At 50.7% G+C, this 14,411-nt stretch overlaps 1 long non-coding RNA gene across 1 annotated transcript; it reads right to left on the reverse strand.

Moving 5' to 3' along the window:
• Positions 1-5,278: 5,278 nt before the first annotated feature.
• Positions 5,279-10,445, reverse strand: LOC101126223 (uncharacterized). Its single transcript, XR_008676722.2, has 3 exons — positions 10,349-10,445; positions 9,925-10,045; positions 5,279-6,816 (listed from the first exon to the last, which is right to left on the reverse strand). It is a non-coding gene; the product is annotated as an uncharacterized lncRNA (long non-coding RNA).
• Between the last annotated feature and the right edge of the window lie 3,966 nt (positions 10,446-14,411).

Raw genomic sequence — 14,411 nt, forward strand, 5'->3', positions numbered from 1 at the left:
TATCTGATAAAAGACATGTAACTAGAATAAAGAGCTGTTAAACCTAATATATAACACAACTCGATATTTTTAAATGGGCAAAGGGGCCGGGCGTGGTGGCTCACACCTGTAATCCCAGCACTTTAGGAGGCCGAGGCAGGCGGATCACGAGGTCAGGAGATCGAGACCATCCTGGCTAACATGGTGAAACCTTGTCTCTACTAAAAATACAAAAAATTAGCTGGGCGTGGTGGCGGGTGCCTGTAGTCCCAGCTACTCGGAAGGCTGAGGCAGGAGAATGGCGTGAACCTGGGAGGCGGAGCTTGCAGTGAGCTGAGATGGGGCCACAGTACTCCAACCTGGGTGACAGAGCAAGACACTGCCTCAAAAAAAAATAAAATAAAAAATAAAAAATAAATGGGCAAAGGATTTGAACAATTCACCAAAGATGGTGTACATATAAAAAATAAGTACATTTAAAAAGGCTCATGCCGTTTGTTATTGGTGAAATGTACATGAAAACCACAAGGATATACACTAGACACCCACTCGGAGGGCTAAAATGTAAAAGATTGGCCATGCCAAGTGTTGGCAAGGGTATGAAGCAACTGGGACTCTTGTGTTGCTCTCATGTGCTCAGAGGCATGTAAAGCGGTATGGTCACTTTGAAGAGCAGTTGGGTCACTTCTTAAAAAGTGAAACCTACTATATGACCCAGTCATTCTGCTCCTATGCACCTCAACAGCAATGTGGCCAGGTGTGGTGGCTCGCGCCTGTGATCCCAGCACTTTCGGAGGCCGAAGCAAGCAGATCACGAGGTCAGGAGTTCAAGACCAGCCTGGCCAACATAGTGAAACCCCATCTCTACTACAAATACAAAAAAAATTAGCTGGGCTGTTGGTGGGCACCTGTAGTCCCAGCTACTTGGGAGGCTGAAGCAGGAGAATCACTTGAACCAAGGAGGCAGAGGTTGTAGTGAGCCGAGATCGCACCACTGCACTCCAGCCTGGGCAACAAAGCAAGACTCTGTCTAAAAAAAAAAAAAAAAATCTACATGGAGACTGGCAGCAACTTCATTCATCATAGCCAAAAGCTGGAAACAGCCCCAATGTCCATCACCAGGTGAATGGATGAATAAATATGGCATAGCCATACAATGAAATGCAACACAGCAATAAGAAGGAATGAACCACTGTTATATACAACTGATGGACTTCAAAATAACTATGCTAGGCCGGGCGTGGTGGCTCATGCCTGTAATTCCAGCACTTTGGTAGGCCAAGGCGGGTGGATCACCTGAGGTCAGGGGTTTGAGACCAGCCTGGCCAACATGGTGAAACCCCATCTCTACTAAAAATACAAAAAATTAGTCGGGCGTGGTAGCAGGCACCTGTAATCCCAGCTACTTGGGAGGCTGAGGCAGGAGAATCGCTTGAACCCAGGAGGCGGAGGTTGCAGTGAGCCGAGATCGTGCCATTGCACTCTAGCCTAGGCAACAAGAGCAAAACTCTTTCTCAAAAGAAAAAAAAAAACTATGCTAGGTGAGAGAAACCACATCAAAAAAAAAAAAAAAAAAAAACACACAACACACTGTAGGATTCTATTTACATGAAATTCTAGAAAATGTAAACTCTGGCGATGGAAAGCAGGTCAGAGTTTGTCTGAAAATGGGAGTGGAGGTAAGAAACAGCACGAGGAAGCTGTGGAGGGTGACAGGATGTCTAGTGGCTGATGGTTGTGACAGCTGCATGGGTGTATACATATGTCAGAACTTACTAATAACACATTCAATAGGCGCAGTTTATTGTATGTCAATTATACACCAATAAAGCCGAAAAAAAAAAATCATCCCACAGTAACAAGGAGAAAGAGAAACAGGATGCAAACGCCATCTTTTTTTTTTTTTTTTTTTTTTTGAGGCAGAGTCTCGGTCTGTCGCCAGGCTGGAGTGCAGTGGCGTGATCTCGGCTCACTGCAACTTCCACCTCCCAGATTCAAGTGATTCTCCTGCCTCAGCCTCCCCAGTAGCTGGGATTACAGGCACCTGCCACTGTGCCTGACTAATTTTTTGTATTTTTAGTAGAGATGGGGTTTCACCGTGTTAGCCAGGATGGTCTCGATCTCCTGACCTCGTGATCCACCCGCCTTGACCTCCCAAAGTGCTGGGATTACAGGCTTGCACCACCACGCCCGGCTAATTTTGTGTTTTTAGTAGAGATGGGGTTTCACCTTGTTGGCCAGACTGCTCTCGAACTCCTGGGCTCAAGCAATCCACCCGCCTCGTCCTCCAAAAGTGCTGGGATTACAGGCATGAGCCACTGCGCCCAGCTACACTCCATTTCCAATGGAAACAGATGAGAGATGAAACCCAAACTAGAAATGAGTCAGAGGGTTGCCCAGAGCAGGAAATACCACACAGATGTTTGGGAAGAAGCAGTGAGAAGGGATCACACTGCCCACCAACCAACGTCCCTTATCTGCATGAGCAGGAGTGGGGCCTGTGATCTCATGACAGTGGCATTTGAGATACAGGTAAGCTTGGAACCAAGAAGCAGAAGCAGCAGATCAGACACAGACAATCACACAGACAAGCCACACTTGCAGGCAAAAAGAGGAATCACCAGACTGCACATGAGCAGCCCTACAACTGCACACGGCACTGGGTGTAGTCCTCGCTTCTTCTCCCACACAAACCTCTGGCAAATAGATGGTTGAAGAAAAACTTACCTTGCCCAAAGATGAAAAATAAAAAAGCAAACAGTGCAGCATCTACAGGAAGACACTGCAAGAATTAAAAAATAAAAACGAGAAAAGGAACAGGAAAAACAAGTGGCAAGTGAAAACTCACTAGTAAAAATGTTGTCATAGAACAGATGAAAATTGCCAGCAAACTTTTCGCTGCAAATTAAACAACAACAAAAATTAATAAAGCAGGGCTGGGCGCAGTGACTCACACCTGTAATCCCAGCACTTTGGGAGGCTGAAGCGGGCAGATCACCTGAGGCCAGGAGTTCGAGACCAGCCTAGCCAACACGGCAAAACACCATCTCTACTAAAAATACCAAAATTAGCCGGGCATGCTGGCGCAAGCCTGTAATCCCAGCTACCTGGGAGGCTGAGGTAGAGAATCGCTTGATCCCAGGAGGCAGAGGTTGCAGCGAGCTGAGATCCCACCACTGCACTCCAGCCTGAGCAACAGAGTAAGACTCCATCTCGAAAAAAAAAAAAAAAAAAATGAATACAGCAATCATCTCCAGAAAGCAAGCACACAAAACAGATATGAGAGCTCAGGGGGAACATGAAACTGGAGCTGACAGAACTGGAGAAAGAAGGAAAAACATCGCATCTTCAAAGTCATGATGAAATGGAAAGCTGCGCAGAGGAGCATCAAATATTGCTCAAAACACAATCAAGACACTGAGAACAAGACTGAGGAAAGTGAGCAAAAGGAAATGAAAATGAACGGTGTAAAGAGATTACAGAGAAAATTACATATTTGGAAGATCTACAAAGGACCCATCATATATCCCAGAATAGAAAACTCAAATAAGGGAACATACATATTTAAAGATATCATTCAAGAAAATTTTCCTGAAATAAAAGAAGATAAATCTACAAACTGAAAGGGCACACCATGTCTTGGGGAAAATGACAAAAATCTGTCAATAACAAGGTAATTTCTATGAAAGTAACTAGACTTAAAATATAAAAGAAAGGGGGAAACAGCTAAATAGAAAAGACTTTGGACAGTCAAGTGAAAACATCAATACATAAAGGGTAACAAAATAGAAGTTAGACTCAGACTTTCCCACAGTGGCATTTAACTCTAGAGACAGAAGTGACATCTGCGAAGTTCTCAAGGAAAGAAAGTGTGGCCTAAGAATTTTATATCCTGGAAAGCTGTCAATCAAACACAAAGACTAGAAACCTTTTTGAACTTGCAATAACTGAATATTTTTTCTTCATTTAGTCCCTTTTGATTAAACTACTGGAGAAGGAATTTCAGCAAATCAAGAGAAAAATAGGAAAACTTCAGCAAGAGAACTGACAGTGAGCAATGAATCTACCTGTAGGGCCAATGTGAGTGAGGATTAAGGACATATATAAATATAAACCATGAATTTAGAAATGGAAATGATACATTAAACAAAAATTGGGAAGAAAAGAAAGAAGGAGAGAGTTGTTAGTATCTGATTTCTTTTTTTTTTTTTTTTTTTTTTTGAGTCAGAGTCTCACTCTGTTGCCCAGGCTGGAGTGCAGTGGCATGATCCTGGCTCACGGCAACCTCCACTTCCCAGGTTCAAGCGATTCTCCTGCCTCAGCCTCTGGAGTAGCTGGGATTACAGGCGCCTGCCACTACGCCTGGCTAACTTTGTATTTTTACTAGAGACAGGGTTTCACCATGTTGGCCAGGCTGGTCTCAAACTCCTGACCTCGAGTGATCCACCCGCCTCAGCCTCCCAAAGTGCTGGGATTACAGGCGGGAACCACCACACCCGGTCTAAGTCTCTGATTTCTTTATCTTTCTTATGGGGGAGGGGGCAAAAATGAGAAAAAGATAGCACAGAGGTATAAGTACATTTTAAAGACAAACACTAAGAAATATAATCTAAAATTAGATGGCAAAAAAGGAGAAGGGGTAAGAGAAAATACACACTTTTCATAAGTGTTTTTAGTAGGAAACATACCATTGAAAAAGGAATTCAAGGCGAATGCAAAGGCTCACACCTGCAGTCTCAACATTTTGGAAGGCCGAGGTGGGTGGATGGCTTAAGCCCAGGAGTTTGAGAAACTTATCTCTAGCCGGGCGTGGTGGCTCACGCCTGTAATCCCAGCACTTTGGAAGGCTGAGGTGGGCAGATTTGCTTGTTGCCTGGGCAACAGGGCGAAACCCTGTCTCTACAGAAAAAATACAAAAATTAGCTGGGTGTGGTAGTGCATGCCTGTAGTCCCTGCTACTCAGATGAGGTGGGAGGATCACTTGAGCCCAGGAGGTTGAGGTTGCAGTGAGCTACAACTGTGCCACTGCACTCCTGCCTGGGCAACAGAGTGAGATTCTGTCTCAAAAACAAAACAAAACAAAACAAAAAAAACCCCTTATCTTTAAATAAAGAAACTAAGCCGGGCCCAGTGGCTCACACGTGTAATCCCAGCACTTTGGGAGGCCAAGGTGGGCAGATCACGCGGTCAAGAGATCAAGACCATCCTGGCCAACAAGGTGAAACCCCATGTCTACTAAAAATGCAAAAATTAGCTGGGCGTGGTAGTGCGCGCCTGTAATCCCAGTTACTCAGGAGGCTGAGGCAGGAGAATCGCTTGAACCCGGGAGGCAGAGGTTGCAGTGAGCCAAGATCACGCCACTGCGCTCCAGCCTGTCAACAGAGACTCCATCTCAAAAAAAAAATAAAAATAAAGAAACTAAAGTATACATCTAAAACAGGAAGTTAGAAAAGAAACAAACCTTTAAAAAGTAGATAGAAAGAATACACAAAAAGTGAAAATGGATTAGAATTGAACATGCACCCAAACGCAGGCATTTCCTCACTACCTGTGTACACTTTCCCCATGCTCAAAACGGGGGCAAGGCTGGGGGTCGCTGCCCTTGCACTGCCCTCTCCTCTCCCTCCTCCTCCTCCCTACCCTTCCCGGGGCTTACCAGGCACCCCCTCAAGGCCTGATCCATCCCCACCCCATCTCAGCTCTCCTGCGCCCCTCCAAGCATGGCCCACCTGCAGCAGGGGCAGAGCGAGGAGCATGCGCTGGGGGAGGGACAGAGGGGACACAGCGTTGCCCAGTGCGAGGGGGCTAGCAGCCCCCAGAAGGCAACCTGTCCGTGCAATGGCTGAATGGATGGACCAGCAGGTGGCAGGTGGGGACAGAGGGGAGACACAGGGCCACTTACACCCCTTCCCTATTCCCCAGAGCAGAGGCGCCCCATCCTAGCTGCACATGAGAATTACCAGGGAGCTTTAAAAATGCCAGGGTCTCTAAGTCCCTTCTCCATACACTCTGATTGAATCAGTTCATGTCTTTCCACATTGGTCATCTGGTTCCAAAAAGCAAGGTGCACTGGGGAAAGAGGCAGCCCAGGGCATGGAAAAGAGAGGGGGCTCTGGAGCCATCGTTTGGAGTTTAAGCCCTGTCTCTGCCTCTCACTGGCTGTGTGATCTCAGGCTGGCACCTTAACCTCCCTGAGCCTCAAGGTCGCCATCCGTAAGATATGCTTCCCTCCCAGAAGGGGCTAGGGATGGATGATTTTACATGTAAACCCTTCTGCTGGTGCAGGGTGCCCAGGATGAGTGTGAGAAGGAGGGCTGCCATGGTTCCCCTGCAGCCACCTCTGACTCTCGGCAGGTAGGCTAGGCTCCAGGACCACCTGCCCCCTCTGGGGAGTGCAGATGTGAGCGAGACCCAGGGGGTGGGGGCAGCCTTGGATCCACAGTCCCAGCTTCGGAGGCTATTCTGGTTCCAATTCAGAATCCCTGGCTCCTGGCTCAATGGGCTTTGTCCCAGAGATGTAATTTCTATTTTGATTCCATGTGACATTTAATGAAATGGCTTTCAGACACCACACAGTGACGGAGTTATGAAACCACAGCTTCTGGATCCTCAACACGCCTCACGATGACAGGACCCCTCTTGCTGCTTTGGGAGCTGCCCCAAGTCTCTTGAGGCCTGGGGCCCAGGATCACTGAGGTGGGGTCTTCACTGCGGAGTCCCTGGGGCCTGCCCCAGGCCCACTGCCTGGCACCCACGTCTCATCCTAGCTGGACTCACAGCAGCCTCTGCCTGGGTTCCCGCCTCAGTCTCCCTCTTGCCAATCCAGTGTTGTTCTAACTGCAGATCAAAAATATTCAGGGAGAGAGGAAGCCAATGTAGAGGATTGCAAACAGCATTGTTCAAAGAACAAATGAGCCAGAATAGAAGCAGAACAGAACACGCCAGAACGAGCTGCACATGGCAAGGGAGACTGCAGCTCACAAGCCTGGGCTGCGAGTGTGCACACTAGGTCTCTATGTATGGGAATTTGAGAAAGTTTGAATGACGTGGCTCTAACTCACCACCGTGCCACTGCCCAGTTACAACTTTCGGGATGGACTTCAGACTCCTCAGCACAGCACTAAAAACCCCCAACCACACTGAGCCACTGGGTACTGCAAACTCTGCCAGGAGCTCCCATACCTGCCTGGAATGCAAGAGCCTCCCTCCTCTCTCCAGGCCTCCTTCCCTCCCTCCTTCCCCTCCCGCAGCTTCCACTCTCCCACAGACTCCTACCGATCCCTTACCCTTCAAGGGAAAGGCCACCTCCTCTTTGGTGTCTCCCTGATTCCCCAGCAGCCTTGGGGGCTCCCAGCCCGGTGCTCATGCTACATGGTGTACACTTTGCATAACACGGTCACCCCCACCAGCCAGTGGGGTCATTGTTTTCATGCCTCCCCGCCCTTCCCCCAGTGGGCAGCTAGGACTTCCTTCGAGGGGCCGGCTGAGCCCCTTGGTGCTCAATGTTGTACCATTTACTGACGGCAAGTGCAGGCTGACACCGGGGCCTCTCCCAGGTGACCCTCTCCACATGCTGACCCTTCCTGGGTAAAGACGACCTCCTAGATTCTATAGAAGCAAAGATATAAATATCTCCAGAGCCCTTCCATTCAAAAGGAAGTAGAAGCCCTACAATTTCTCAACAACTTGGCTATTAAAAATAGGAATTCCACCTACACACCAGAACAGTTTGTTGCGGATCATGGAAGGGCCAGAATCGTGAGGTCACACGTGTTTGGGACTGAGAAAGCTGCTGGACCCAAAAGCTGAGCACTGTAAGAAGGCAGGCAGCTATCTGCAGCTGGTGCTACAGCCCCGAGGCCCCAGAAATCTCTAGAACCACAGGGATGCCGAATGGTACTCTGCCAAGAGTTTTATAAAACTCACTTCCCCACCACATCATGTGAACATCTGCACAGCACAGGTTCCAAAGGAAATTGAAAAAGAAATAAATCGTGCATTAGCAAGCGTATCTGAGACCTCGTCTCTGACCTTGGAAGAGTGTGAGGAGATGCCTCAGATGCCGGCTCCTGCTGCCACCTCCTCCCACTCCCAGTCCTCAAAACAGAGCCCCAGACCCGGCCCAGAGCTGGGGTCCCCTGAGGATTCAGTCTTCCACATTCATTTCCTGGCCCTCAAGGCCTGAAGCTCCATCCTTCCGCTACCCCTTTGGGTTACAGGAGAGTCCCCAACAGGCGCTGTGCGTGAATAGTGATGGCAGAGCGGACATGCATTCTGTCAGCATCCACAGCCACTCCAGAGACAGCCTTGGTGGAGACAGGAGAGGAGGAAGGGGAAGAAAGTGGGCAGAGGGGCCGGGTGTGGTGGCTCACGCCTGTAATCCCAGCACTGTTGGGAGGCCGAGGCGGGCGGATCACAAGGTCAAGAGATCGAGACCATCCTGGCCAACATGGTGAAACCCCGTCTCTACTAAAAATACAAAAATTAGCTGGACACGGTGGTGCACACCTGTAGTCCCAGCTACTCGAGAGGCTGAGGCAGGAGAATTGCTTGAACCCAGGAGGCAGAGGTTGCAGTGAGCCAAGATCGTACCACTGTACCACCTGGCGACAGAGCAAGACTCCGTCTCAAAGAAAAAAAAAAATTGTGCAGAGGTAGCGAGCCCCACTGATGACTCCCACTCTGGGGGCCAGGGGCTCCAGTCATGATCTCAACCAGGCCCCCCCAGTGCAACCTGCACGTTACCATGTCAGACACAGCAGCTTCCCCTGCGGGTCACTCACTCGCTCATTCATTCAACAACACTGAGAATGCCTGGCCAGGTGCTGGCTGAGCACACCGGAGGACACGGACCCCATCCCTGCCCTCAGGGCACTCAGCTGGAATAAGGCATCAGAAAAGTGTACGATTCTGTACACTTTGGATAGTATGAAAAAGCGAAGTGGTAAACACTTGGGGCCACGAGGGCTCTGAGGAGGCCCCTAATCTGGCCTCACTCGGTCTGAGGAGGTTCCCAGGGAAAGTGACCTGTAAGTTGAGACCTGATGGATCAGGAGCGGGTGGGTGGGGACAAAGTCCAGGCTAAGGGAACAGCCTGTGTGAAGGCAGGAGGCTAGAGGATGTGGTGTTTAAGAAGCTCAGGCTCAGGCCAGGCATGGTGGCTCACGCCTGTAATCCTGGCCCTTTGGGAGGCCAAGGCAGGCGGATCACGAGGTCAGGAGATCAAGACCATCTTGGCTAACACGGTGAAACTCCGTCTCTACTAAAAATACAAAAAATTAGCCGGGCGAGGTGGTGGGCGCCTGTAGTCCCAGCTACTCGGGAGGCTGAGGCAGGAGAACGGCATGAACCCAGGAGGCAGAGCTTGCAGTGAGTCGAGATCGCGCCACTGCACTGCAGCCTGGGTGACAGAGCAAGACTCTGTCTCAAAACAAAACAAAACAAAAAAAAAAAGAAGCTTAGACTCAGGAAGGTTCAAGGCAGAGGTGAGCGGGGAGCCCGCGGGCACCTGGGCTCACGCAGGGCCAAGAGCTGCGGTGAGGGGAGGGGCTCATGCAACACAGCCACATCGTCTGAGGTGCTGCCCGAGACCATTCCAGATGCTATGTGTGCAATGGACTGGCGGAGGGTGAAGGTGGGGTGGGGGATCTGGCCATGGTGGGGGCCTGAGCCCTGGAGGGATACGGCTATGCTGAGCACTGGAATGGGAGGGGGATCGCAGGACCGTGCTGTCTGGGGCGTGGGGTGAGGGACATGGGAGGGCGAAGGCTCCCCCGCCTGGCCACACGTAGAACGGCAGAGGCTGGCAGTACCTGGATTTCCGACCTGGCAGGGGTGCGTGGGGGCCCTGTTCACTGAGCTAGGAAATAGCAGATGACAGGCCCCGCAAGCCACCTCCACAGTGGCCCCTCTTCCCCCACCGTGCGAGTTGCCATCATTTCTCACCTGAAAGCTGCAACTGCCTCCCGCTTCCACTGGCGTACCCCGAGTAACACCTGACACGCAGAAGCAGGGGGTTCCCTTTCAAGACGTAAGGCTGGTCAGACCTTCCCGAGCTTCTCATCCCCTTAGAAATGAAATCCAGACTCTTTACCTGGGTCTGCAGACCTGCATGTACACACCCCACCCCACTGACCCAGCCCCATCTCCCACCCCTCACTCTGCTCCGACCGCTCACAGACGCGCCTGCCACAGGGCCTTTGCGCTTGCCCACCCTCCACCTGAAACATGCTTTCCTCCCCTAACCACGTGGTCGATCCCCACATCCTTTGGCTCCCTCTCTGTCTCCCCACATGAAAGAGCAAGGGGCGTAGCCCGCCCCTTCCTCCCTGCTTTCCTTGTCTTCAGAGTTTGTCACCGTCTGACTTACCGCACACTGGGTGGGTGATTGGTCTCCGTCTCCCTCACTGGCGTGCTGTCTCCCCGAGGGCCTGGACTCCAGCTGCTTTGCACTTCACAGTCTCCCAGCACCTGCAGCAGTGCATACAGGAGGGCTCAGTGACTGCATGCTGGAGCAACCGCCTCCCAGCCCCAGCCCCAGGGCCATGGCCACCTCCTGGTGCTCTGTTTCCCGTGCTTGGAACAGTACCCCACCCTCACCTGCTCTTTCCTTCCCAAGAACAGGTCGAGGTCTCTTGCCCTCCTTCCTGCCTCCCCGCTTCCCAGAGCTAATCACGCCCTCCTCCGTGTGATCTTGGAACCCTTAAGCACATGCATTCTTGACTCCAAGACCAGACACCAGGCCTCCTCCATTCCAGCACAACCACAGTTAATAGCCACTGTCCACCACCATGTGCCCAGACCTCTGCTGGCAGTGACCGAGGATGCAGAAGCAGAAGATGCACACCCACGAGAGCTGGCAGTCTCCCTGGAGAGGGCACACTAACATGGGGACAACATCCTAGCACAGCACGAGATGCGTGTCAGTGAGCGTAGCTAGGTGGCACCAACTCCCTAAGGCTCAGAGTGAGACACAGGGGTGGGGGGAGGGGATGGAGGGAAGATGGGATGGGAGGTGCCAGTTTTGCCACCCACAGACTTAACCCGAGTCCCAGAGCACATAACTGGTCAACAGCAGAGCTGGGCCTGGCTGGGTCCATCGGGCTCCAAGCCAGCGGTTTCTGAACTCAGAATGGCCCCCGTTGGCCGACCTCTTTGGACAGAAGCAACTAACTCCCACCTCTCCACAAAATCCCAAGCTCCTAAGCAACTTCCAGAGGCTACAGCACAATAGTGAGCAGACACACAACTCACAACGTGGGCTCCGCACATGACAGCGATGTGGGCGAGATGCAGCCCCAACCGCCAGCTCACAAGAGCGAGGGCTGCCAGCCTCCACATGCCCGGGGCACCTCCTCCTAACCCTGGTCCAGAGCTCAGGGTCTCTCTCACTAAAGCCCACCTGAGACCCAGAACAGCCTTCTGCCTGGGTAGCTGCTTCCCCTGCTGGCTGCGAGTGCTCATCAACACTTATTATAAGAACATTATAGGAAAATTTAAACAGAAAAATACAATAGAGAGAAAAACTGCTCTTACTCCCAACCCGCCCCCTAAGGCACCTTTTCATTTCTCCACGTGGGACACCTTCCTCTCTATCCATATGTACACATTTTTATGACAACGTAAGCACAGTATACCCATAACTTTACATTCTGCTATTTTATCATTTTCCTGTAAACAGCTTTCCTTGTGTTTAAATGTGATCTGTGTACTTCTCATCTAGAGTGACTGGTTAGCACTCCATTAATAACCGGCTCTCTGAGCAGGCACCCTGCTGGCTCAGCCACCACCAATGCCATCCACTACTTTCCCATCAGGTCCACTACGGAGCTCTCAGGAACATGGTCAGGACTTACTCAGAGCTCATCAAGCATTTTCTGTAAAGATAGAAAATACAGACCACAGCAGCTATTCCAGTCTCTTATCCATGGTGAAGGCAGCCACAGACCATACGTAAACAAACAAGTGTGGCTGCGCCCCAACGAAGCTATTTATGGGCCCTGAAATTTGAATTTCATAGAATCTTCATGCAACACGAAATGTTCTTTTGATTTTTTTCTCTTTTCTTTTTTAGAGACAGAGTCTTGCTCTGTCGCCCAGGCTGGAGTGCAGTGGTGTGATCTCGGCTCACTGCAAGCTCCACCTCCCGGATTCACGCCACTTTCCTGCCTCAGCCTCCCAAGTAGCTGGGATTACAGGTGCCCGCCACCACGCCCAGCTAATTTCTGTATTTTTAGTAGAGAGGGGCTTTCTCCGTGTTAGCCAGGATGGTCTCGATCTCCTGACCTCTTGACCCACCCGCCTCAGCCTCCCAAAGTGCTGGGATTACAGGCATGAGACACCACGCCCAGCCATTCTTTTGATTTTTAAAACATATTCCTAGCTCCTGGTATGTATAAAACCAGGCGGTGAACCAGATCCCACCCACGGGCTATTTCCTGACCCCTGCTCCATTAACATTAGAGGATCCAGGGGTGGAGGAAGGAAAGTCCTAGAAAGGAGTGGAGGAGGAGGGTGGGAACTGAGGAAGCAAAGGAAGGCCCAACAGACCACTCTCTGTGTTCCAGAAAGTTCTAGGACTTGCTTCCAATTCCCAAGGGGCCTGGGACAGTCCAGCTCTCTGAAAAGCCCCAAACAGAGCAAAACCGAAGGCTGGGACCATAGAGATGGCTCAGCACCTCATTTCCTGATGGAGGGGAAGGGTCACCAAGAGAGATGAGAAAGAGCAGACCCCAAATCCACTAACTGTCCCCTCATCTGCACCCAGCAAGGTGGTGATTCCAGCCTTTGACACCCCCACTTCTAGTCAGCTTGTCACCAGCTCACAGTGGCAAAAGTCCCCTTCCAGACAATGCCCCACAAGTCTCTTTTTAATGCCAAATGGCCTAAAATGCCAGGAAAGATCCTTCTGAAATGTAAATCAAACTTCTCTCTGCAAGGCAGACCCATCCTCTGCTGCCCCTGGCATTCTAAATGATCTCTTAGAAATATGAGCCAGTGCCTTGCCAATAATAACTTCTACTTTAGAAGTGCCAGATCAAACCAGAGAAGGTGGCTCAGTGGCTGCCCAGGGCTGAGGCGGCAGAAGGGAGACAGGGAGTGACTAAGGGACACGAGCTTTCTTTTTGGGGTGGGCAAGATGTTCAACTGTGGAGATGACTGCCCATACGTGTGGATATACTAGACCACTGAACCACACTCTTTATTTTTTTTGAGTCAGAGTCTCACTCTGTCACCCAGGCTTGAGTGCAATGGTGCAACCTCTACTCACTACAACTGCCGCCTCCCGGGCTCAAGCAATTCTCCTGCCTCAGTCTCCCAAGTAGCTGGGATTACAGGCACCCATCACCACGTCCGGCTAATTTTTGTATTCTTAGTAGAGATGGGGTTTCACCATGTTGGCCAGGCTGGTCTCAAACTCCTGACCTCAAATGATCCGCCTGCCTTGGCCTCCCAAAGTGTTGGGATTACGGGCGTGAGCCACCACACCTGGCCAAGAGCCATACCCTTTAGATGGGCAAACTGAATGGCACGTGAAAAAGTTGCTTATGAAAGCACTTCACTCATCTAAATTGTCACAAGCCTGTTGGGCCTGGATTACAAATCCTAGTTCACGATGTGGAAACTGAGGCTGAGAGCAGTGATGTGATGTCCCCAACCGTTTCATAAGCAGTGAGAACTGGCTCCAAGAGCAGTCAGTTTTTCAAAAGGGAGGTGACAGGCCGGGTGCAGTGGCTCACACCTGTAATCCCAACACGGGGAGGCCAATACGGGCAGATCACTTGAGGTCAGGAGTTCGAGACCAGCCCAACCAACATGGTGAAACCCGGTCTTTACTAAAAAATACAAAAATTGGCCAGGCACAGTGGCTAATGGTTGTAATCCCAGCACTTTGGGAGGCCAAGGCAGGCGGATCACCTGAGGTCAGGAGTTCGAGACCAGCCTGACCAACATGCAGAAACCCCGTCTCTACTAAAAATACAAAATTAACAGGGCATGGTGGCATGTGCCCATAATCCCAGCTACTCAGGAGGCTGAGGCAGGAGAATCGCTTAGAACCCGGGAGGCAGAGATTGTGGTGAGCTGAGATTGCGCCATTGCACTCCAACCTGGGCAACAAGGGAGAAACTCCATCTCAAAAAAAAAAAAAAAAAAATTAGCCGGGCATGATGGCAGGAGCCTGTAATTCCAGCTGCTCAGGAGGCTGAGGCATGAAAATCACTTGAACCTGGGAGGCAGAGGTTGCAGTGAGCCGAGATTACGTCACTGCACTCCAGCCTGGGCGTCGCAGCAAGACTCCATCTCAAAAACAAAACAAAACAAAACAAAGAGGGAGCCTAAAGTCAGCCCTTTGCTGCAGCGGCCCCTGCACTAACAGGACCTGGAAGTGCCCTTCAGTAACATTGGGACCCACATCAGTCCAGAGGAAGGCC

This window comes from Gorilla gorilla, chromosome 12 (assembly GCF_029281585.2).
Source record: "Gorilla gorilla gorilla isolate KB3781 chromosome 12, NHGRI_mGorGor1-v2.1_pri, whole genome shotgun sequence".
In the NCBI taxonomy this organism is placed as follows: domain Eukaryota; kingdom Metazoa; phylum Chordata; class Mammalia; order Primates; family Hominidae; genus Gorilla; species Gorilla gorilla.